A 25,373-nucleotide genomic window follows, 5' to 3' on the forward strand; every position below is an offset into this window, starting at 1 on the left:
TCGTGATATATAAATTGCATCTGCCGCTCTGCAAAGATTCTGTATTCATCACTAGATAAAAAAAAACATGAAACACTAATAAGTTTACGATTTGGAAGCAATACTCCCTACAAAAGTAAACGGCAGTTCTAAAAAAAAAATTTCTATTTGGTATAGTACTGTAGTGTATTTTAGTGTAATGTGTAGTGTACAGTGCAGTGTACAGTGCAGTATGTATGTAGAACTTCTTCGGCACCGTACGCGAGTTTTCAAAGTAGATTTGCTAAGACGACGCTGCTACTACTACTCCTACCACGAGATATCGCACGACGGTAAAATCCGCGCCGATAGCATTGTCCGTCGGGTACAATGTTGCGATTGTTGTTGTATCGTGTAAAGTAATACACCGAGGGTGACCCCCCCCCGCCCTTCTCCTCCTCCTCCTACGCTGCCGTGTGGAACTCGCCACCCTGCATGGATGACTGCTCACCTACCGGGGTGCTGGAACCCGTTCTCACCAGCTAACAAACCTCCACCCTTCCCAATTTTTGTTTTATTCCACTGCTGGATGAAGGCCTCCTCGCTAGGCTGTATCAGGTCACGGGGACCTGTTTGACCGCACATAACCCAGGAACCGGTTCACTCGCCACCGATGCTCGGGTCGGCGGCCGGGTTTGTAAGCAACAGCGACGCTAACCCCCCGCTCCGGTAAAAAAAAAAATGTACGCGCAAAGCAATATAATCTGGTTAACCGCAACAGGATTTGACGAAACCGGTTTCTCGCGCAAATAATTAAATTACGGTGATTTATTTTTCAAAACGCTGCAAATAAAATAAAAAACCCCACCTCGAGGAAGGAAGGAAGGAAGCAGTTAAATTCGGTTAAGCGTTTCAGTCGGGACAGCTGTTGCGCCAAGGCGGTTCGCGCACTCGTGCAGCAAGGGCCGATGTTTGCGGTGCGTTGCGGCCGCTTCGGTGGGGGTCTGTAATTTTTGTCAAGTTGTTGTGCGTCTATTTTTCTTGCAGGAGGTTTTTTTATGAAAACGACCACTTCTCGAAAGTGCCAGCGAGAGAATCACCCCGCGGATTCACGGCTCGGGCGGCGATCCAGAGTTTCTGGCGTGAAATTCAATAGCTGGGACCAAGGACAGGACCGCTGCAGCTGCTAACAACAACAACAAGAATAATAATATGAATACGCACACGAGCGCCGGTTCCCAGGGAAGCCTCGACTTGCAGGGCCCCCGAGACCCACGATGCAGTGCCGTCACCGGGGCGCTGCGCGGTGGCGACACTGAACCAACGTTCCACTCGCTCTATAACGGCATTTACTCACTCACGCAGACCCACACCACTCACTCACACATACCCAACACGCGAGCTCACACCACTCCGAACACAAGCAGTGCAGTACCCAGAACATCTCACGCACACAGAGGGAGACAACGCTTGCACAGCAGGAGCACACTTCAGCACAATCGACCACCCCTGCCCCAAACACGGCAGATTATCGGCGAGCGCCATCCACTAGCCAACCCAGCGCCAACCACCCACTCGGCCACCCAGCGCCACCCACGAGCCCACCCAGCGCCACCCAACCAGCGCCACCCACTAGCCCACCCAGCGCCACTCACTAGCCCACCCAGCGCCACCCACTCGCCCACCCAGCGCCACCCACTAGCCCACCCAGCGCCACCCACTAGCCCACCCAGCGCCACCCACTCAGCACCACCCACTCACCCACCCAGCACCACCCACTCACCCACCCAGCACCACCCACTCACCCACCCAGCACCACCCACTCACCCACCCAGCACCACCCACTCACCCACCCACCCAGCACCACCCACCCACCCAGCACCACCCACCCACTCGGCCACCCAGCGCCACCCACTCAGCGCCACCAACTCACCCACCCAGCACCACCCACTCACCCACCCAGCGCCACCCACTCACCCACCCAGCACCACCCACTAGCCCACCCAGCGCCACCCACCCACTGGCCCACCCAGCGCCACCCACTCACCCACCCAGCACCACCCACTCACCCACCCACTCACCCAGCACCAGCCACTCACCCACCCAGCGCCACCCACTAGCCCACCCAGCGCGAGCGTGAACACGGCCGCCTCATTTCTCTCCGTCGCCGTCACGCGAGACGAGCTCCGCTTTCTTTCCTTTTCAGCGGCAAAGGGCGGCGAGACGGGCGAGCGGACGGCAAGACAACAGCGGCGTCCTTGCGTGCGTGCGTGCGTGCGTGCGTGCGGCCACGCGTGCCGAACGAGGCACGCGGACAAGAGAGCAGTTGCGCCACGTCCAAATTGACGGGAGGCGAGAGGGGGGAGCCGGGGGCCAAGATGGCCGCCGCCGGGCAAGCCACGCCGCGGCCGGGGCTTTGTTCGGCCCCCCCGGTCCGCCAACGTCGCCGGGGCCGCCGCGGCCGCCGCGGCCACGCCTGTCGGACTTGCGCCGGGCACCCGGCACCGGAGGGCTGGCGTTCGCGAGCTCGGTTCATCCGCCGGCTTGCTCCGGGACTGCCCCCCTCTCGGCGGAGTCAATGAAACACACAAGTAGGCAAGCTCAAGGAGCTAATTTGCACGCATTCCCCCCCTTTCATGCAAATGACGAGCGCGGCTTGGGAGCCCAAAACCAAGCGGAGGAGGATGAGCAGCAGGAGGTGAAGGGGGAGGAAGCTGCAGCTCGGCAACCCCACGCATCTTCACTCTCTAGAACTTAACCCCCCCCATCGCCACCCATCCACAACTTCCCCCCTCGCCCCCCCGCCTCCACCCCCGGATAACTGAATTCATTTAATCATCTTCCCATTTACTTTCCTCCCCTCTGCCAACCTCCCCACCCCCATCAATCCTCCACCCAGGCCGCCCCCCTCCGGAGTGTGACAACGGCAACGTCCTTTTACACGTGCCACTCGTTTTAACCCCAATCCCAGCGAAGAGCATCAGCGCCATCATCATCGTCATCATCGTCGTCGTCATCATCGTCGTCGTCATCATCGTCGACAGGCACAAGCAAACAAATATGTGCGTGTTCTCTCTCACGCCCTCTCTCTCAAGAGCACAGCGAAAGGCCGTTCCGACAGCAGCTGCAGGTCAAGAAAATTAATTAAGAATAAAAACCCGCGCCTAAAACCCCAGTAGTGGGGTTTTCACCGCCACCACTTTTAAAAGGGCGCTAAAACCCAAACCCCCCACCACTCTCCCCACGCGTGAGCCCAGAGATAGGCCACGTGCCCCCCCCCACCCCCCTGGCAATCATTTATTATTATCATTTACTGGGGAGAAGCCAGTCCCGTCCTTGAAACGTCCTCTGGCTTCTTCATCTGGCGGAGGAGGAGGGCGGCAGCAGCGGCGGGAAGAAGGGAAGGGGGCGGCTTTCCTTGTCGGGAGCTGGCGAGCGCTAAAGTATTAATTCAGAAACCGCCACTGCTCTGCATTACAAAGCCGCACGGCGTGCTTATCGTGAGGGGGCAGCCCGTTGCATCCTCCTTCAAGATGAGTCTCGGGCGACGACGACGAGAGAGAGAGTTGCAAATGTGTTTCTCTACCGCCACTGCTTGAGAGAGAGAAATAATCCGGTGAGTCTCTCACCCCCCCCCCCGCCAACCTCTCTCTCTCATTACCTCTCTCGCTCGCTCTCTTTCTCCCCCCTTCACGCAGGACTTCAATCTTAGGCTGAAAATTGCCGAGAGGAGGCGCCGAGACTCGCCTTTCGGACCGGCGAGACTTTGGAACGGCGAAGTGCCAGCCACCATCGACGACTTCCCTTCCTCCTCCTCCCGCGACGTGAGCCCCGGTGAGTGGCGGCCGCAGGCCAGCGCGGCGCGCGCACTTAACCCGCGTAAACACGCGTAATGAGTTTAAACAATGTCAATAGGTGACCGTAATTAAAACCAACGAGGAGCCGTCACGTGGGCCGCAGTCGCTTAAAATGCGATGCAATTAACCGCGAGCGAGCGGGTGAGCGCGTGTGAAAGAGAGCGAGCGAGAGGAGCGAGAGCAAGCCACGGTGTCCGGACCCCACTCCCGAGCACGGAGCCGGATGGGCACCTAACAAGCGGGGCAGCACGGAGTGGCATGGAGAGTTGAGGTAAGGCCGGTGTGGTATGGAGAGTTGGGAGGCAAGGCCGGTGTGGTAGGGAGAGTTGGGAGGCAAGGGTGGTGTGGTATGGAGAGTTGGGAGGCAAGGGTGGTGTGGTATGGAGAGTTGGGAAGCAAGGGTGGTGTGGTATGGAGAGTTGGGAGGCAAGGGTGGTGTGGTATGGAGAGTTGGGAGGCAAGGGTGGTGTGGGACGAGGAGTTGAGAGGCAAGGGTGGTGTGGGACGGGGAGTTGAGAGGCAAGGCCGGTGTGGTATGGAGGCAATGGCAGGGCCGCTAAACCTTTTGTTCCGCGACAGGTGGAGTCAATATTTGCGCGGTCATTTTTCGCAATTCTCTCTAAAAACAAAACTTACCGATGCCACGCCTACGAGCGGTGCGCGTCACCCATGTGCCTCCCCCGCCACCCCGCCACCCGACAAACAAAAACTGACGGGACTCCCTCGCCGAGCTCGGCACCCACCCACTCCCAAACGTAGACCCCACCCGCTCGCCCACCCACCCGCTCGCCCTCCCGCTCAATGACTGACAACCCACCCATGGACTCACTCCCCGACACCCACCAAGCCACCCACATTACACCCAATCCCTGACACCCACCCCTACGCCAAATCCCTGACACCCGCTCGTGAATCCCACCCACGGGCCACGGACAACCCCCCCCCAACCCCCCCCCCCTCCCAACAAGAAAACCCACAAACGCCATTCCCTGACGACCGGCCCTGCCTGACACCGGCCCACCACCAGCCCACAGACCCATTCCCAAAAACTCACCCCCCCCACCCAACCCACGACTCTCACCCAACGCACAACCGCAGACCCGCAGCGAACACCGCCGCCCCACACGGCCACCGAGGGTAACATCGCAGGCACCCAGCAATGTGCTGCCAAGCTGCTGCTGCTGCTTTTTTTTCTTCCCCTCCCTCCAACTCACGAGCGACTTAAAACATTCGGAGCATTCGCAGGCCGCCGTTAAAAGCCAACCGCCCGCTGCTCGGTGTGAGCAATACCAGGCTCTGGCGTGCCACGGTTGATACCGAGCCCTCTCCTCCTCCCTCTCGCTGCGATATCGCCGGAGCGACGGGCCCCGCTCCTCCTTGGCCGCGTAACATAGCAAGGTCTGTGACGGGCAAGAATGTGCAAAACCCCCACGGCGTATCATTGGCCTGTCACGGCCCATTACGGGCGAGGTGCAAAAGCCAGCGGAGGGGACGGCGGCGGAGGAGGAGGAGGGGGCGGCAGATGTGGGGGTCGCCGGGGAGAACCGAGGAACGGCGTGCGCCTGCCACCGCGGCCAGCACTCGACATGCCGGCCGCGGCAGCGGCACCAGCTCCATTCGGCTCATGGCCGACGCGAACCGAGCCACACTACTTCCTTTAACCACGCCAGAAATATAATATTACTTCCACCACTATGTATGTTGAACGTCTTCAAACGTGCTAATCAACCTCACGAATCACTCAGTCCGACCACTTGCGCATTCCAACTGCGCTGGCACGCCAAACCACTCACCAGAAAGCGCTCACCAGAAAGCACTCACTCACCCACACCACTCGCTCAACCAAGACCACACGCGCCATCCTCTCCCTCCAAGCACAAAAACGAACCTCCGTCTCCCTCTCCATTCAACCAGCTTCACCTCACTCGAGTCACTCACAACGGCTCCGACTCACTCCAACCAATCGCGACGCCCACTCCAAATTAATTTCACACAAACAGCATCGAGACTGGAAGAAACAAAGACAAAGATCCCCCGTGTAGCCTTTACCACTGTTGGGGGCAAGTGCTGTTGGCGAGCACCGATGAGGGCTGGCAGGGCACACGACGACGGGGTGAGCGAGTGGGTGGCCAGCACCACCGTCCTGCCGCCTTTGTCTCCCCAGCGACGATGTTTACACACGGCGCTCCGGGTACCCATTTAAGACCGAGCCAACCTAGGGGAGGCACAGGTGCACGTTCTTCTGGAAGACTTTGCTGTTTTTTCCAGGATTTTCCTGTTGCGTGTAGTCACTTTCAGATGTTTCTTGTTCATGTTTTTGTTTTGTTGCGTTTGCACCCGAGTCAAGAGCCGCATGGCTCACAGGGCTATGACTAATAAATGAAACTGAAACGTTCAAATATTCGCCACTTATTTCGTCACGAACGGGATTCGAACTCGGGTCGCCGGGTTCGTATCGCGGCACGCTGCCAGCCGCTTGCGCCACCACGCAGAAACGCACGCACGCACGCATGCAGGGGGCACGCTCACATCCACGCACCGCTGTAATAATTTCCGGCTGGAGGTTGTATCCGGAGGGGAGGCACGCATTTCACTGGCCGTCTCCCCGCTGGCTTCGGCTGTTTTTTTCTCCTCCTCCTCCTCTCCAGCCCACGTAAATCACACACGTGCAAAAACACCATGTTTAACACATTATGCTAATCAAACCAAGAAGGATACGATTAAGACCATCAAGATCAATTGTGATTACCGCACTGTGTACGGTAAAAAAAAACACCCCGTCTGACAGTAATAATAAAATATGGGCCGTGGGCACGGTGAACATCAGTCACTCGTCACGCGAGCGCCAAGCCCCTCTATAAAGCATGGCCTGAATTAGTCTCCGTGCTGGTGGGGGGGCGGGGGAGCCGAGCTGGAGGAGGAGGGGGGTGGGGTGGCGGCAGGGGGTAGGCAACATCGCGCGTCGCTGCGCTCCCTACGTTCCATGCTGCTCAGGTGAGAGAGTGCGACGATGACGACGTGGGGGGGGGGGGATCTGGCGGAGGGCGATTGCCCCGACGCGGCCGCGGTGAAGGCCGCGCCGATGATTCCCACCGAGCCGGGCGGTCGGTGTTTCGCTTGCGGTGACGACGGCGCCGGTGGTTTATGCGAGCGGCCACGGAGGTCCGCGCGGGCGAGCGGGCGTCACTCCGACGGGCGTTTAATCGCCGCGCCGAGAGAGAATTATGGAGGCACGTGCGCGGGGATGCGCACAGACAAAGATCCACCTCCGCCCCCACCTCCCCCCCCACTGTGTAGTCTTTAACAGGCTGTTGGGGCAAGTGCTGTTAGTGAGTAGCACCTATGAAGGCCAGAACGCCGCAAACAGCGCACACACAAAGACAAATATCCCCCGTATAGCCTTAACCGACTGTTGGGGCAAGTGCTGTTAGCGAGTAGCACCTATGAAGGCTGGAATGGTACGCGAGGGGGTGAGTGGCGAGCATCACCGCCTTTGTCTCCCTAGTGGCGATGTTTACACAACATACCAGGTACTAATTTGAGGCTGAGTCGACCTAGGGGAGGCCCAGGACCGGTTGAAATAATCCTCACTAGTGTTGAACGCGAGCGGGAAACGAACTCGGCTGGCCGGGTTAAGAGTGCAGTGCGCTGACCACTACACTCCAGCTCCCCACATACACGCACAAATGCAGGCACACGTGTGCACACACACACAACACAATGACAAAAAGCCACCGTCCACCACTGGGTGACGGTGACGTCACCACAGCGCTCGTGCCAGGCTATGTAAGTGAGCTGGCACACTCATATATGTGCTGCTCACACAATACCCAGCACAAACGCACACACGACACAATACACACAACACGAAACACAAATTAATGACACCCACGATCGGGAGAGAAACGCGCGTGGGGGTCACGCGCAGTGGCATCAATTACCGGCGCGTGCCTCGAGCCACGAGCAGCATCATACCGCAGTTGTTGTGTCGAGGGTTTTTTTTCTCCTCTCATCCCACCCCCCCCACCCACACAACCCCCCTCCCCACCAACGCATTTGAAAAGCAAATTTCAGGCGGCTCAATCGATGGAAGCACTTGGACGCGGGCGCTCGCCAACGCCAGAGAGAGCGAGTGAGAGAGCGAGCGAAAGAGAGCGAGCGAGAGAGCGCCGCTTTTACTTCATCCATCAACACCCGATACGGCGGTCGCTCGCGGCCCTCGCACGTCCCTGCGCCAGTCGCTGTGCGCCAGTCGCGACTGGGAGGTTTTCTTTAGCCTCTTCGGTTGACGCTGTCCGACGGTCGCCTTCTCCGCCATCGATCGCTGCCACCCCTGCCAAGTGGCGGCGTGGAACGCAGTCCCGCAACAACACGGGGAGAGATTTGACGTTTTATAATAACGATGATGTTTCTGGGTCACCGGTGAAACCGCGGTACGGCGGTCCAGCCGTCGTCGCCGTGCTGTACTGGATGTGCCGTGCTACGATGGCGTCGCCAACTCGGTCTGGACAGACCCCGGCTAAACTTAGGACCAGAGTACACCTTTCCAACGGAGGTGGGCGCGGGGGGAGCACCGAGTCACTTTATCTTCCCTCCTCTGCCAACCCCGAAAGGGGGGGGGGGGGGGCAAACGCCAAAGAACTGCGGCGGTGAGGAGCGAAGCGGAGGAGTTGGAGGAGAGGTTGGCGGTGGCAGGGAGGTTTCTCTCTACTCCGTTTGGGGTTGCGACGGAGACGGCAATGGGGAGGGGGGGGGGCAATGACGGGGGGGGGCGAGGGACCATGACCCGGAGAGAGAGAGGGGAGAGAGAGGGAGAGAGAGGGGGAGAGGGGGATCCGTGTCGGTGAAAATTGTTGCAGGTGGGATGTGGGTGGGGGGCGGGGTGGCGTTTGACCCGAGGAACGCTCCGCGTTCTGTTGTAAACGCCTTTCTGTTTTACGGCGTTCTACGAGGCCCTCGGAGCCGCGATTGTGGAGCGCTCCGCCTTTCATCTTTTACGGTCCTCAACCTGCGGCGCCGTTTACGGCCCCCGCGGTCCGCACCCCGGCCGCGCTTACCAATTCACAGCCCCCGTCAGGGCGGCGGCGGCGGCGGCAGGGGCAGCACCGCCGTTAAGTTACCACCCGGCAGAGGGAACCACCGGACGGTCGGGAGCACCCGGCTCGGAGCGGGACCTCAAATTTTCGTTTTGTCCTTTGTTTGGTGTTTCTTTGTATTAAATTGCTCCTTCATCTTTAGTCCATTATCTGGTCCTTCAATTAGTCCTTCATCTCGTCCTTCTTTTGATCATCTGGCCCTTTGTCTGGACTTTAGTTTTGATCCTCGTTCAGCAGTGGCCGATTTGCTGAGCCGCGGCCCAAAAAGGGAGGGCCTCTGCCCGTGCCTTGTGCAGGCCACAGCGGCCGTGGTCGCAAATCAAACGCGGGCGCGGGCGCGGGCGCGGGCGCGGGAGGCCAGCAGCCAACCCCCACCACCACCACCACCGCCACCACCACCACCACCGCCAGAGACACCACCCCCACGGGTCGGAAATCCGACCGTCATATCCACCCCCCTCGCCAACCCCTCTCCTTCCCCTCCCCCACGCCACAACAATAACGCAAGGCAGCGCCCATCAAGCAAATTACAAAGCCAATGATGACGAGTGGTGGGGGCTCGTGCGGGTTGGGGGGGCTGGCTGCCAGCTTAACGCTCGCGCCCTGCGGGGGCGGGGGGGGAGCAGCCCGTGTCCGCGGAGGGCGCGGGAGGAGGAAATAATAATAAGTGCTCCGCTGGGGCACTCCGCACGCAGCGTTTATTTACACGCTTTGTGTTTATGTGCACTCCTTCGCTCCGGCGTGCGTGGGGAGAGAGCACGGCGGGGGAAGGGGCTCCGCTTCCACCACGATTATTATTACTGCTATTGCTGCTGCCGCCGCTGTGGTGAGACGCTGAACCAACAGCGTCGTAAGGGTCAGGGTCAGGGGGCCCCCGTTGTACTTTGGCGCAAACCCCGGCTCAGCCTCTAAGTCCGCGAGCGAAGGAGGCGCGCGACCGCCCTTTGCAAAAACGGAGGAGCTGGCGCAAGCCAAGCCAGCGGGGGACCGTCCTCCTCCTCCTCTGTGAAAATAATAAATAATGTGGCCACCATGGCCACAGATGTCTCTGCGAAAATAATAGGCGGTGGAATCGCTTCAGCACGCGTTGAAGAAAGGCTCCCAGTGTGAGGACAGAGGGCAGCTCCTGAGAGACTCGAAGGCAGTGATCAGGGAATCCGTTTCAGGCCGGCCTGTGGAAAATTGCTTCCAAATGAGACTGCCGGAGGAGCGCCCGTCATTACGAGCGCTGTCCTGCAAGGAGGCAGGAGGAGGAGGAGGCGCATTAAACGGGAGGAGGCCACGCGGCGCGCGGTCGTAAAGAGGTGCGCTCATCTTAGGATGCAACGGCTTCGCGCGTTACGCCGGGCAGCCCCCGCCAGTAATGAACTAACGAACTTTGCCTCCCCGGCGCCGGCTTCAAAGCGCCGAGACCAAAGCGGGACGTGATTTACCGCGAGCGAGCGGGCCACTGACGGGCTGACATGGCTGCGCGGCAGATGACCCGACTTGCCACGGGCTAAATTAAGCGGCCTGCCTACCGGCGCGCCGGTCGACTGCAAGGGGGCAACATGCGCGCAGCCGCACGGCTTCCCTTCTTCCGCGGGGGTATTTTTTCATAATTTTTTTTGACCACCACGGGATTTACTCTGCGCGGTTTATTTTTTTAGGAATTTTCACGCTGCACCACCGCCACCGCCCTCGCAGCTGTGCTCATGGCGCCGGTCCCAAGGCGGAGGTGTGACATGCGCAAGGTGCCCCGACCGGTGGCCTGCGATGGGCCCACGTGCGGCCCCGCGACGGCTAGCGCACGCGGGCCTGCGGCAGCGCCCCAGCTACGGCCGGCCCCACCGAGGATAAGGCCGTAGCTTCTTCTTCTTCTGTCGTACGGCCGCTGATGTAGATGCAGAGCAACTACCTAATTGTCACTTTCAGGTGGTCAAGCCCAGACAACAGCGTCAGGAGCAAGCAGAGTGGTAGTAGTGTATCATCATCATCATCATCGCTGTGATGTCTCCTTCGTATCTGTGGATCAGGACATTGCGTCGTTATACGTTGTACGGTCTCCGTTTTGGATGACCACAGTCGCACCACTACTGGAGAGTTTTAATTTTCAATGTGTGCATCAGGTATCCACATCTGCTGCCATGGTTTGTGCCGTGGATGCGTTTAAAAGGTGGACCATGAGCAGCTTCGTGGATGATCAAACCCAGGCATCTTCTGCATTGGGTCTTTCACAACAAGCTGGTGTTTGTTCAGCTCTCAAAGCTTCATCAGGGTATTGGTGACAAAACAACGCTTGGAGTCGTGCCAGGGCGTGTACACGCCAGCAGGTACACGCCAGCACAAACGAGCCACCGCGCGTAAACGCCACCGTGCGCGCCTTTCCGGCGACGATCAGTCGCGGTGAAACGATTGCCAGCGCACTCATTCATGAGGTCGCACTCATTACACACAAAGTGCTTGCCACAAATGAACCACAACACTTTGACTCATCTCGTCAAGGAACATAAACCATCATCACGAGAAGTCCGGTCTTCCTTGCGCAGCAGCGGCTTTTGCCCGCCGTCGCTTCTGCGGCTGTCTGGAACGCTCTTTCCTTCCGATATTAGGAAGCCACTGGAGCTATGCAGTGTTCAGTTTGTTATCCTTCCCTTTCACCTCAAATTAGCACGGTTGGGTACGTACGTGCAAAATAAGTTCTACGTACATACGTACGAACGCGGCCCAAAGTCTCCCGGCGCGGCCCACCTTTACCACACCCGAGGAGGAGTATTTTTGGCGACGGGTCACGTGGGCTCGAACAGCGCGTGCATTGACTGCTTGGCAATTCATTTCGTCCCAAGTCGGAACAGCTGTGGTTCTGCGTGTTTCGCAGAACCTCAAACGTTGCGGGGGCTGTTTGCGTGCGGGCGCGCATGTGTGCGCGTGTTGTGTGTGCGGGCGCAGGCTTCGGGCCTAATTAACAGCAGTCGGCGGCAAATCTTATATTAGTATAAGAGTCACATTTCGCACGCGTGCGCCATTTTTATTTCGAAGCCGCGGCAAACCCGCCGAGCGAGCACGGCGAGACGACGCCGGCGGCGGGACGGAGCGCCGGGGTTCCGAACGACGCGGATCGCCTGCTACGGCGTACGGAACGCCAAGGACGCCTGGCGGAGAACGGCGCGAGGGCCGATGAGCGCGCAATGACGCGCGGGAGAGGTGTGCGCTTTTACACCGAAGTGGAGGGGCACAGAAGTAGGGAAAGGGAGCAACGAATTCGGCTCGTATGCCGCAGCTCGATAGATTTTTTTTTATCCCGAGACTAACAGATGGCGACAACTTGGGGTAGCCTTCATCCAGCAGTGGAGAGATCACGGCTATGACGATGAGAACTTGGGCACGGTATGTTGGATAAAACCGACGGGACACCGTCGTGCTTGTAACCAAAATGCATTGGTGGCAACAGCATTTTGACGCACGAACTTATCCCCTTTTTCTGACGTCGCGGTTTCCGATCGACGAACCGACTGATCGTTTCGCGAGACCCCCCCCCCCCGCTACGAGGAGCATGGCAGGATGCTAACCCGTCTCGTATGTCCGCAATCGTTGTTGGTGTTGGGGGGAGCGGCGGGGTAGGTAGGGGGTGCGGGGAGTCTCGGGGGAGCGTCCTAATTCCAAGCACGGCCGTCTCCCTCTCTCTCTCCGGGGAGGGTGGAAACGCGAGCGGTGGAAACGCGACGAAATACGAGCGGCGACCAGATCCGCGGCTGCAATCGCTCGCTCGCAGAGCCGCGGGGACGGGTATGAAAATAACATCGATTTTATTTTCCTTTCTTTATATTTCCTGGAACTCACCACCGGGAGGACGTGTCTCGCTCCGACTCGGAACTCGGCGGCAGCAACCGCCCGTCCCTCGTGGAGAACCTGGAGTGGGGGGTGGGTTGGGGGTGGGGGGCCCGTTTTGCGTACCCTCCCGACGAGCTGCGTTTTAATTACACTCCTCCGGTAATTACCGCCCGCACGTGCCGCTGCCGCGGCGAAAGTGAAAATGGTTCGGCGGGGGGAGTCCGGGGGCGGGGGGAGTTGGATCGGTGATGCGTCATCACGACCATCGTCATCACCGACCATGAGCCACGGTCAATCCACTGCTGGACCAAGGCCTCCCCCTCCCCCGACGCCGCCGTGCCCGTCGCCGTCTCCCACGTTTGCGGCGACAGAACAACAGCGGCCCACGTCGCCGGCGGACGTCCTCCTCTCGGACTGTGGCTGCCCCCTCCCCCCCCACCCCTCCGACGGTCTGCATGAGATCCTTTAGCCGCGGACTTCCCCCCCCAAGCGCGTGCCCCTCGATTCGCCTCTCGTTGTAATTCCGAGCACGGCGTCTTCTTCCGGGATCATTTTTTTTGACTCGCGCCGTTCGCGGACTTGGTTCCGTCGTATTCATCAACAACCGCGCTTGACGAGCCGTACGCAGCCGCGGGGCCACGCGATGGCCAACTCAAAATCCCCGTGTGACGTCCCCACGATAGAAATCCAAATGAAATACTGAATGAACGCCGGCCTGACCCTCAAAGCAAGACGTCACGTTGACAAACGGGACGCGCAAGCATCGAGGTCGCCCCTCTATCGCGTTGACAGAACGTCCCCGCCCGGCCCTCTTCACCGGGTGACTGAACGGTCCGTCGTCGTTCGCTCTCACAGGAGGAACGCCACCACTCACCGAATCGCAACTTGGTGCCAAATATCTCGACGTGTCCGACCACCGCCAGTCAAGACGGACGTGCGGCCCGGCAACCGCTCGCTCACCCCACTGCTGGCGGAAGGGACGCCACTGGAGGGAGCTCGAGAGAGCCACCTCGAGGTGGTGTCTCGTGATAATTCACCATCTGTTCATTTTTTTTTCTGACCGCGCACGATTGACGTGTGTTCAATCTGTAATCGATGTGCGTGCGCAAGGCATTGCATTACCTCCGTGGTAAGGCCCACCGAGCTATACAGCTCTTTTTCAGAAGCGACCTGGCTACAAAATGATGGCTCAACGAGGAGAGAGACACGCAAACTCCAAATATACAGCAGGAGTCAGGGTCGGGATCGAACCCACGACCTCCTGTAGACCAGGCGAGGTAGTCAACATCTCCGAGCCACCGTGGCGCCCTGTGTCCCACCTGAGAGAGAGACGCGAGATCTCACCGAGTGCGCCCCTGGCATGTAACATAAAGGACGGCAGGGCCGGCAGAAAGCGCAGCGCCATCAAACGTCGCGGGCGCCCGCGACCGCCGCCACTTGGGAGAGAGGAGAGGACAACCGACCAACGAACGCGGCCTAAACCCCTCCGCGGAAACCCACTGATTATAATTCAGCGGCAATTACATCGGCGCTGTTTACCCTCTCAATTAGAACGTGGCTTAATAAGTACAAATATGCGCTTGCCAACATAAGCAGGGGATCTCATCTCCACAGACCAGCCCACGCTGCTGCTATTGCTGCTGTCTCAGCGCCCATCGCCCGCTCCAAGCGGAGCCCCTTCACCAGCCACACTGACAAAGATCCCTACGCCTCGTATAGCCTCAACGGACTTATGAAGGCCGGCACAGCACACACCCCAGTAGCGATGTTTACACACCACACCAGGTACTTATTTTGAAGCCGAGTCTCCGAAGGGGAGGCCCAGGACCAGTTCGGATAATCGTCACTGGTGGTGGCCGTGAGCGGGAATCGAACTCGGGTAGTCGTGTTCGATTCCCGCCGCACCCTCCGCCACCCCCCGCCCCTCCCAACCTTACTCGAAAGAACCTCCCAGAGGAAGGAATGCTACCGCCACATGCATGAGTGCAAACCCGCGGGGGCACGGAGTCTGGGCGCCACAGATAATGCACAGCGGCCCTACCATTCAAATTTTTTTTTTTAATCACCGGTGCCTTCGGAGCGAGGGGGAGAGATCCGCGGTTCCATCGGCGAGGGCATAGTCTTTCTCGCGGCCCATCTGTCTAGTGGGCCCGCGCCGTACGGAAAGAATATTACTTTGGCACGAACGCCGGGCGGAAATGTATGGCTGGTTTAAGCGTCGGCGGTTATTCTGGGGCGCAAGGACGTCTGACCGATCAACCGGTGGTCAGAGAGGGGGCTTGCCGACGGACACACAGGGAGACCGACAGACTGGCAGACAAACCTTGCAGGCAGACACACAGGGAGAAAGACTCGCAGTCAGACACACAGGGAGGAGACAGACAAGACAGCAGGCACAACCTTGAAATGAAACGAAACCCAAAACACGAACGGCGCGTCACCTACGACCGCGGTCGACGCTCCACCACGAAGCACGGCACGCGATGCGGCGCGAAGGGCTCCGCTCACCAGACCCGGCTACACAACAACAGGCCGGCACGGGCATCCGCCACGACCCCGGGGACGTGGGGGTGGTGGGGGGAGGGATTCCTCTCCCATGTCCACGAGCCCCACCCCCAACCTATCCCCCCAGGGGGGCCCTTCCCAAACGACTGGGGGGGGGGGCGAGCACGTGTTTGCAATGAGTGGCTTTTCATTTCAGATTTTTTTAGTTGTTTGAGAACTCGCGTGCATAAAGCGGAGTGGGAGCGGGGCGCGCAGGGAAGCAAGTAATACACGCGTGAGCAGTCGCCGAGCGGTCAATTTTATATTTTATATACACACGCACACACGCACGCACGCACACACCTAATATGCCAGATTCCGGTCCGGCTTACGCGGGTATTGGGCAGCTTACAGGACCGGCCGTGGCATTATTATATTAATTAAAACCAAACCTGACAGCGGGGATTTTTTTCATGAAAATAAAAAGTCGCTCGGTTGACGTGACAACGCGAGCCCAGAGACGCCCGGCACTCGCACGAGGATGCTGCTGCTGCTTCTGCTGCTGCTCCTTATTTTACTGCTGCTGCTACTTCTGCTGCTGCTTCTGCCACTGCTGCTGCTACCGCCAGTGAAGGCGGCGTCCCGTCAGCGATGACGGAGCGCGTGTTTGAAGGAAGAGGCAATTCCAAATAAATAACCGCTCTTATCTTGCCGTCGTACTTTGGGGTTGGGGTTAGAGTTAGATGAATGTTAGGTTAGGTTGAGGGTTAAGTTAGGGTTAGGTTAGGGTGAGGGATAGGGTTAAGGGTTAGGTTACGGTGAGGATAGGGTTCAGTAAGGGTGAGACGAGGGTTATGTTAGGGTAGGGGTGAAGGCTACACGAGGGTTAGGTTCTGGTGAGGCTGTACATCACTTAGCCCTCTCGCGACGTCACTGCAGTCACGCCACAGTGCTACCGCTCACATCTGCCACGATCTATGCAATGCTGGTTGGGCGATGGGCGATGGGCGATGGGCCCCCCCCCCCCACTCCCCCACCCCCCCCCCCACTCCCCCACCCCCCCCCCCCCATCTCCCCCACCCCCCCCCAAAACCATCGCCGATTCTCACGGTGCAGCAGTGCGACAAAGCACCCGGGTGACTGCACACGAGCCGATTTCGTCGTTCCATCTCCACGGCGGCCGCGGCCCTCCGTTGCGGGGCCGCCACTCCCCGCCGTTGACCTTGTCCACACCGGCACCACGACGCCACCCCGGCCCCCGGCCCCCGGCCCTCCCCACCCCGTCCCTTTTTCCAGCGGCGTGTCCCGCTGTCGGCACAGAGCAGCTCCGGCACGCCGGACCGGAACGGCGACGCCGCCGCCACCGCCGCCTCCGACTCAATCAAGACTCACTTCCGTTGCCGCTCTTTACGATTCTATTCCAGGGTTGGGTCCAACGTAACGATCGCTCCGCTAAAAATCTCGTGACGACGGCCCCTTGCCGTTGAGGAGAATCCTTCGATGGCAGTGAAACGGAACGAGGTGGTGGGGGGGCAGGGGGGGGGGCCGCGGCCGCACGCGCGGGAAGTCGCCGGGGCCACGGCGGCAAGACGGCGAGGGCTTCGCAGGCCGGGCCCATCTGCCGCGCTTTCCGCTAAATAAGTACCGGAATGATAATGGACATCTGGGGAGGGACCCCTTAATGTTCGCAACAAATAAATACATTATTAATGACGAGTTTGGCGGCGGCGCGGTTCCGTCGATCCGCTCACGTCCGGAGTGCCGGACGCACGCAGCGACATGCACACCTCCACCACCGATACTACCACCATCACCACCACCGTCGCCACCACGAGCACCAATAGCACCACCGTTACCATCACCCGTCACCGCAACCACCGCCGCCACCTCCACCACCACCGCCCGGCTCATGGTAAATTCACGTCAATCACCGCGCAAACCCGCGCGGCGCTCTCCTCCCGAACGGACGGACGGACGAACGGACGCGCGGCCCAGAATAAAGGAACCGGGCCGGATGGCGTCCCGCCCAAGCCGAATAAATACATACAAATTTAGAGCACGCGCTGGTCACTTGGAAACTAATTTTTTTTGTGCTCTGCAGAGTGCCTTTCAGTCGAGCACAATAATGAACACGGCAGCTGACGAAGAGTGGATCAATGCGGGGGGTGGGGGAGGAGACGGGGGTGGTGGTGGTGGGGGGGTGTGCTCGGGATTAGGTTGTGGCAGGGGGCGCGACAGTGGGGCTCAAAGGACCATCGTCAACGTCGCCACCACCACCGCCGCCAGTGCTAAACCCCCCTGTTGGCCTCGCGCTTATCATGCCAACGACGACGCTCGCCGTCTTAATTGGAGTTGGCGAGCGCCGACTGAAACGCTGGCACAGCAACGCAGTGGGAAGGTGCCGCTACAAAAGGCAAAGACGAAGGTCCCCCGTGTAGCCTTTACAGACTGTTGGGGCAAGTGCTGATAGTCAGCTGCACCTATGAAGGCCGGCACGGCACACGAGGGGGTGGGTGGCCAACACCACGCACGGCCGCCTTTGTCTCCCCAGCGGCGATGTGTTTACACACCGGACCAAGTACTCATTTGAGGCTGAGTCGACCTAGGGGAGGCCCAGGACAGGTTCAGATAATCGTCACCGGTGTTGGCCTTGAGCGGGAATCGAACTCGGGTCGCCGGGTTCGTACGCTAACCGCTGCACACACAGATACGCATGCAGGCACGGTTAGCGAGCGCCTATGACGGTATATCGTGCAGCACGTGATGACGTGTAGATGGACAAATGTAGTACGCTGCATAAGATCGGCATTATGAAGAGGGGCGTGCTGTTAGCGAGCACCTATTAATGTCGGCACAGCGCCCTAGGGGGTGGTGAGGCCATATACACGCGTACACACACACAATTGAATGCACACACTCACTCACACAGCCTTGACGATGCAACCCGTTTTAAGCCAAGGTGCACTTGTCAGCCAGGCCACGTGCTGTTAGCGAGCGCCTATTAAAGACCAGTAGGGCACACAAGGGGCTGGTGTGCACTCGTGATAACCTCGGCTATAAGAGTTGCACGTTTATAAATGAACTGACACAAACACACACAACAATGACGACGATGTCATCCCTTGGCCCAGGTGGATCATTAGCAGAGTGAAGATGTTTGTTAGCGAGCTCCTATTGAGGCAAGCACAAGACACTGGGGAGGGTAGTATTGCCACACAAAAGGCAAAGATCCCCCAGGTAGAGCCTACATATCCCATGGGGGGGGGGGGTGGGGAGGAGCTGGTGAACGAGCACCGTCTAAAGATACGACAACGGACGGCGTGGTCACGGTTCCAACGCCCTCCTCGCAGCAGCGCCTCCTGTCCGAGCTTCGCCAGCACCGGGGGACGCGTGCAGATGGCCCCACGCGTCGCCGTGGTACCATGGCCCCACGCCTCACCCCGGTGCCACCGCCGCCAATGAAACACGGCAAGCTGCGGCGGCGACGGCGGCGTGGAGGAGCCATGCCGGCGCCCGCTAAGCGCTGCCATTACTCACGCGGTGATTTATTCGCTCGCATTTGTCGTTTGTCCTGCGGTGAATATCGTCGCGCTGCCCGGGCGTCCAGAGACACCTCCTGCGTGCGCGGGGCGACGACGCAAAGCATTCGATGATTTGGTCCCCTGCCGTTTTCTGTTTGCTGTTGTTTGTCATTCCGTGGCGTGCTCGTTACCGGTTGCCTACGCGACAGTTGTGCGTTATCCCCCTACGGAGAGGTGCACGGATGCTTGGCCCCCCACCGTGGGAATGTGGAATGTCCACCACTGTCTCTCGGATGCCCCATTGCTCGTTTCAACAGAGACCCTATGACTTGTTGGTACTGAAATGTGTCTGGCGTATCCGTAGGGAGCGGTGGCGTGGCGGTTAGCGCGCTGTGCTACGAATCCGGAGTCCCGAGTTCCATTTCCGCTCACGGCCAACACCCAGTGACGATTATCCGAACTGGTCCTGGGCCTGCCCTAGGTCGACTCAGCCTCAAATGAGTAGGTGGTGCGATGTGTAGTAAACATCGCCACTGGGGAGACAAAGGCGGCCGGGCGTGATGCTGGCAACCCATCCCCTCGTGTGCCGTTGCCGGCCTTCATAGGTGCTCGCTAATAGCACTTGCCCCAATAGTCTGTTAAAGCGATATGGGGGATCTTTGTCTTTGTATACACACGTGTGTACATGGTATATGTGTATACCTGAATGGCGTGTGTATGAACGTAATGTGTGAATGTGCACACTTGCATTCATCGGGATATATTACTGTAAGGCTGCAAAGCCGTGTGATATCAGAAAACCTGTTCTGAGCCTCCCTTAGTAGGATGACTCAGCGCTATACAAGTACCTGATGTGGGTGTGTTAACGGCGGCACTTTGGAGATACAAAGGCGGATGGCCGGTGGCACTGGCCACATCACCCTCCCCTCTCCCCCCACCCCGTCAAGTGCCTTAATAGGTGCTCGCTGACAGAACTTACCCCAACAATGCACGTTGGCTGTAGAGGGAGTTCCTATGTGGGTAAAATTCAAAACGCCCTGATAAAAATCGCCGGTAGCCGAGCGGCAGAACGAGCGGCTCTCAGGCGGAAGGGGACGAGTTCAAACCCTGGTTGGGGTGGAGTGGGATGGGTGGGATTGGGGGGGGGGGGTTTGGCGGTTGACTCAACCCATCATCCACTCCAGGGGTCGATAAAATGTCACAACGGCTGTGCTGGGAAGTCAAAAGCGCTTATCCTGTAAAAAGAGCCACCGTCACGGGAACATGGAATTTCCACCACTGGGACTCGGGGCCGTATAACGAGGGCGTGAGCATTGTCTCAACTCGTTCATTTGCGCAGAAAATCCACGACAAAAAAAATCACAGGGCTCTTCCTGAAAGTGATTCCTCGATAAAGCACGACAATCGCAATATAAATTCCATGTTGTGGATATTTTTATAAACAGAAATGCGCAAAAAAAACACGTGAAGACACGATTATGTGACGCTACGAGTCTGGCACGTGCGATGTTTACATAACATAGCCGGATGAAATCTGCCAATTTGCCACGTTCCAGCGTGACCCGACCTGCCGCTGACCGCGTGAATCAAAGTGCCTTGCAGAGTGCGCGAGGAAAACACGGAGAGACTCGCTCGGGTCCCGCGGGGAGAGAGCCCAAGGCTCGCGCACAAAGATGAAGATTCCCCTGTGTGGCCTCAACAGACTTGGTGCCATTAGCGAGTAGCACCTCTGAAGGCCGGCACTGAGGCACACAAGAGGGTGGGTGGCCAACACCACGCCCGGCCACCTTTGTCTCGATACTGGCGATGTTAACACAATGCACCGGGAGCTCATTTGAGGCTGAGTCGACCTAGGGGAGGAGGCCCAGGACCGGTTCAGATAATGGGCATTGGTGTTGACCGTGAGCGGGAATCGAACTCGGGACGCCGGGTTCGTAGTGCAGCGCTCTAACCACTACACCAACGCTGCTCAACACTCACTCACACATTCACACGCACACACAGACAAAGATCCCCCATATAGCTTTAACAGACTGCTGGGACAAGTACTGTTCGCATGCACGGCACAAGCTCGACACCACGCCCGGCCACCTTTGTCTTCCCAATGCTGATGTTCTCACACACATCGCCCCAGATACCCATTAAAGGCCGAGTCAACCTAGGAGAGGCCACGGGACCGGTTTCCGACCATCAATCGCCGCTGATGATAGCCGTGGCTGGGAATCGAACTCAAGAGGTCACCGGGTTCAAAGCGCATTGCGTAAAACATCGCAGCCCCCTACACACACACACGCAACGCACACGCCATACACCCGCACACACACACCCCATATGCAAGCAACCATGTACACACATGTACACACGTACACACGCAATAGACACGCACCCATGCACACATATGTAAAAATAATTCCCCGGCTTGCACGCGCACACCGACTCGCAGACACACGCAATAGAAATTCATGTTTTGTTTGCTCACGCTAGCAGCAATAAGCAGTAAAATTAAGCAAAACATCGCTTGACACGAGACGTGCCCCCCCCCACTCTCCCCCAGGTCCCCACAGCCCACCACCCCCACCCCCCTCCACCCCTCCGTCGTTAATCTCTGCCAGGGACATCAAAGCGAGGCCCCTGAGACTCGGCACACGCATCTCGGCCACGGCACCATTCTTCTTCAAACGACCTTTTATCCGCCAGCCTCACCACAACCACAGCCTTTTTATTGTGGGGGGCGGGGGAGGATGGAGGTGGGGAGGGGGAGCAGCGGGGCGAGGGGGGAGTGGAGACCCAGGGGGTGATGGAAGGAGAGAGAGGGGGGGGCACGGGAGATCGGAGGAGCGAGTGTGGGAGAGGAGAGGTGTAGGAGGGAGCGGGGAAGATGGAAGAGAGAGGGGGGGGGGGCGGCTGATGTGGATGGGACGGGAGGAAGAGAGAGGGGGGGGGGTGGAGAGGAGAGAGAGTGGGAGTGATGGATATCGAGGAAGGAATTGAGGGAGGAGGGGGATGTGGAGGGGAAAGGGTGGGGGGGAGGTGGAGAGGAAGGAGAGAATGGGTGCGATGGAGGGGAGAGAAGGGAGAAGGGTGGGGGAGGGGAGAGGAGGGAGAGAGTGGGGTGATGGAGGGGAGAGAAGAGTGGGAGAGAGTGGGGTGATGGAGGGGAGAGAGAGAGTGGGGGAGATTGAGGGGGGGATGGGAGCGAGAGGGGGGGAGAGGGAGGGGAGACAGAGTCGGGGGGAGAGGGTGAGGGCGGGAAGGAGGCAGCGGGGAGACGGGGGGAGATGGAGACACGAGAGATGCGTGGCAGAGGGAAGAGGCGACGTGCGTTGATCTGCCTCTTAGGATGAGACGCGTCCGACACGTCTGCAATGTTACAGCTGACAGACGTCACGTGCGGCGATGCGAATGCGACGGGGGGAGGGGGGGGGTTGGTTAATTTGACCATGCATCACCCCGATCCGCCGTGAAGCGTTTACAATTCACGCGAATGACACGCACGCACGCTAGTGGGGCCGACGAGACTGAACAATCAATTCTCGAATCGAATCGTAGACCTGGATCGTGACGATTGATTGAACACTCTCTCTGCTGGAGATGGAAAGGACATGGAAAGAGGAATGGGGGGGGGACATGGTTCGTCACATGGGCATTCTATTCTTGCGCATGACTACGGGGGCAGTGGCAGCAGCGATACGTTCAGGAGTTAAATGCCAATGTCGAGGTCTGCTAGCCACGACGGGAGGGGAAGTTCGTGGCTTTGTGTACACAGAGGGCGACGTTTAAAACCAGCGGCAGCAGACAGAGCGAGAGAGAGAGAGCGAGACTCGAGCTATATTTTAGGAATATTTACAAATGTTTACAGTATACGCGTCGCCGCGCTCAGAGGAGGATTGGGCTTAACTCATTCGGCGTTTGAAAGTTGAAATTCCACATTCCTTTGACGGGTGCTGAAACAACAACACATCGTGCAAAGCTAGCGTGCCAGATGCTCCGTGAGCCTCTCCTCGGACTGCCTCCCCCTCGGTAGGCTCAGCCTGTGGTGTGTGTACGCATGAGCTCTGGGGGAGACAAAGGCGGCCGGGGTGCGGCAGTGTCAGCGAGCAACCTCCGTCATTGAAGGCAGAACTCCACTCCGTCTCTTCATATTTAAATAACCTTTGAGTCCATCTGCCCAGAGGCCTTCTGGACGAATGTCATCAAGCAGCACGTGTTGACACAAGGACCAGTTGCAACCTTCTGGGCCTCATGAGCAGTCCCACTTGTGAAACAAACGTTGCTCGATTACCACATGTTCTTGGCAACAGCACTCCTTATAAAACACACCATGTTCTCTCAGGCGATCACTAACGGCACTTGGCCCCAGTACAGATTTCTCTCGCTCTACATGGTAGTAAGAGAAGTAGTGGATGTCGTAGTAGATGTAGTAGTAGTGGTAGTAGGAGCAGTAGTAGTGGTAGCAGGAGCAGTAGTAATGGTAGTTGTAAAAGTGGTAGTCGATGCATTCCCAAAAAAAACGCAGCACAAAGCGAAACCGTATAGCAAGCAGTCAGCCAACCCACAATGCACCGCACGAGGAGGCAGCTGCCTGATGAGTAGCGCATGCAGTACACATTATACACACACAGTACACACAGTACATAAACACAGTACACACAACGCATGTAGAGTGAATTCCCAGCGCATCATCTCAGCTAATGTTTGGTAGAAACCGGTTAGTCGCATTTAGAGCGCGCGAAATCGCACAAACCGAACCCGCGGAGGTCGAGGGAAACCTGGAGTCCAAACTCCCCGGGGGAAGATCGGTCATCCGTGTGCGCCGAGCCCTCGCGGTGGCTAAGAGGGGCAGAGAATCAAAGAGAGGCTGGGCGACGTTGGAACGTTCTGACCCCGTGGCCCCATACCGGAGGACCATGTTTGTACAAGAGCTTTTTAGCTCATCGGATTCCTCCGAGTATAAATACGGAGTCTGATGTTCCACACTGCCGATCGCGATGTAACCCGAGCCGGGGGACGCGTGACCGCCTACGCGGCGTGGGGCAGGGAGACGGGGGGGGGCCTTATTTGGGACCTGAAAGGGAGACACGGAGAGGGAGACGTGGGCAGGGAGGCACGGGGAGGGAGACACGGAGAAGAAGGGAGGCACGGGGAGGGAGACACGAGGCGCAGCCCGTGGCGAGAGACACGGGAACACCTGCCCCGCGACACGACTGCCGCTGCCGCCTCTTCAATGGGCCTGGGTTCCCAATCAAAGGAGGCCGCATTGAAAAGAGCTGCCTAATCTGTGCTGCCAATTATACATAATCACACACTTCGGTTTGATCCGTCTCCCCCTCGCTCTCTCTGCCTCTCCCTCACATCTCTCCTCACCCTCGCTCCGCTCCCCACCATCTTCCCTTGCGTGCTCTTTCGCTCGCTCATCTCGTTCCAATCTCTCTCTCTCTTTCTCTCCTTCCAGACCCTGCTTGCTTCTCTCTCATATCTCCCCACCATCTCACACCTCGCTCCCACCTCACCACACCTGGATCCCTCCCCCCTTCGCTCTCCTCTCATTCCAATCTCGCAGAACATTTCTCAATCTCTCTCATCTCCCTTCCATCTCCTCTCGGTCACTCTTCCCCAGGTAAGGCCAGCAAGATACCCCCGCTGTGCTTTCCACCACATCTCAAAACGTCGCGTGTTTTTATTTTATTTACACTCGATCACGAGACCTGGCAGGGTTTATTCCTCGACACGGTTTCACTCAAGATGCTTGCACTGGTACTACGGCGACTACAAGTCCACGCACGGCACAGAGCCCCCTTTGGTCTATCCACTGCTGGACAAAAAGCTCTCCCCGTGTCGCCACAGTCTCCCACGGGTGTAACAATCCCACCAGCCACCAATAAAACGCTCCTGGGGTAAGTTCTGTAAGCGAGCACCCATCAAGGCCGGCACGGCACACAAAGGTGCTGGGGTGGCCAGCACACGCCCGGCCGCACTAGGTACTCATTTGAGGCCGAGTCGACCTGGGGAAGGCCCAGGACCGGTTCAGTTAATAGTCACCGGCATTGAATCGAACTCGGGTCATAGCCGGGGGGGGGGAGGGGGGGGTCATGCAAACTCTGCCCCCATTCACGGGGAGAGACAACGAACCCCAACGGGGCTCCACTCCTCACCTGGGATAAATGCTGCACCCTGAGCGAGCGAGCGAATGGCGAGTGCAGAGGTCACTGTGCAGCATTAATTGGGTAACCGAGCATATTCCACCCGCACACCCCACCCCAACACACGTAGCAAAGACCTCCGTATAGCCTTAACATACTTTTGGGGCAAGTGCTGTTAGCGAGTAGCACCTATGAAGGGCTGGCACGGCACACGAGGGAGTGGGTGGCCAACACCACGCCCGGCCGAACTTTGTCTCCCCAGTGGCGATGTTTACACATCACACCGGTACTCATTTGAGGCCGAGTCGACCGAGGGGGGGATACCCAGTTCAGACAATCGTCACCGGCGGTGGCCGTGAGCGGACGACTACAAGTCCGTAGCGCTAACCACCACACGGCGGCCCCCCCCCCCCCCCCCCACGTTCACACCACTACCCCGCCAAGCAGACCTCCGTTCAATTCATTCACAACGTCACCACCCTTTCGGCAGACAGAATCAATGCGAGG

This window comes from Lampetra planeri, chromosome 6, assembly GCF_965212315.1.
Source record: "Lampetra planeri chromosome 6, kcLamPlan1.2.h2, whole genome shotgun sequence".
NCBI classification, from domain to species: Eukaryota; Metazoa; Chordata; class Hyperoartia; order Petromyzontiformes; family Petromyzontidae; genus Lampetra; species Lampetra planeri.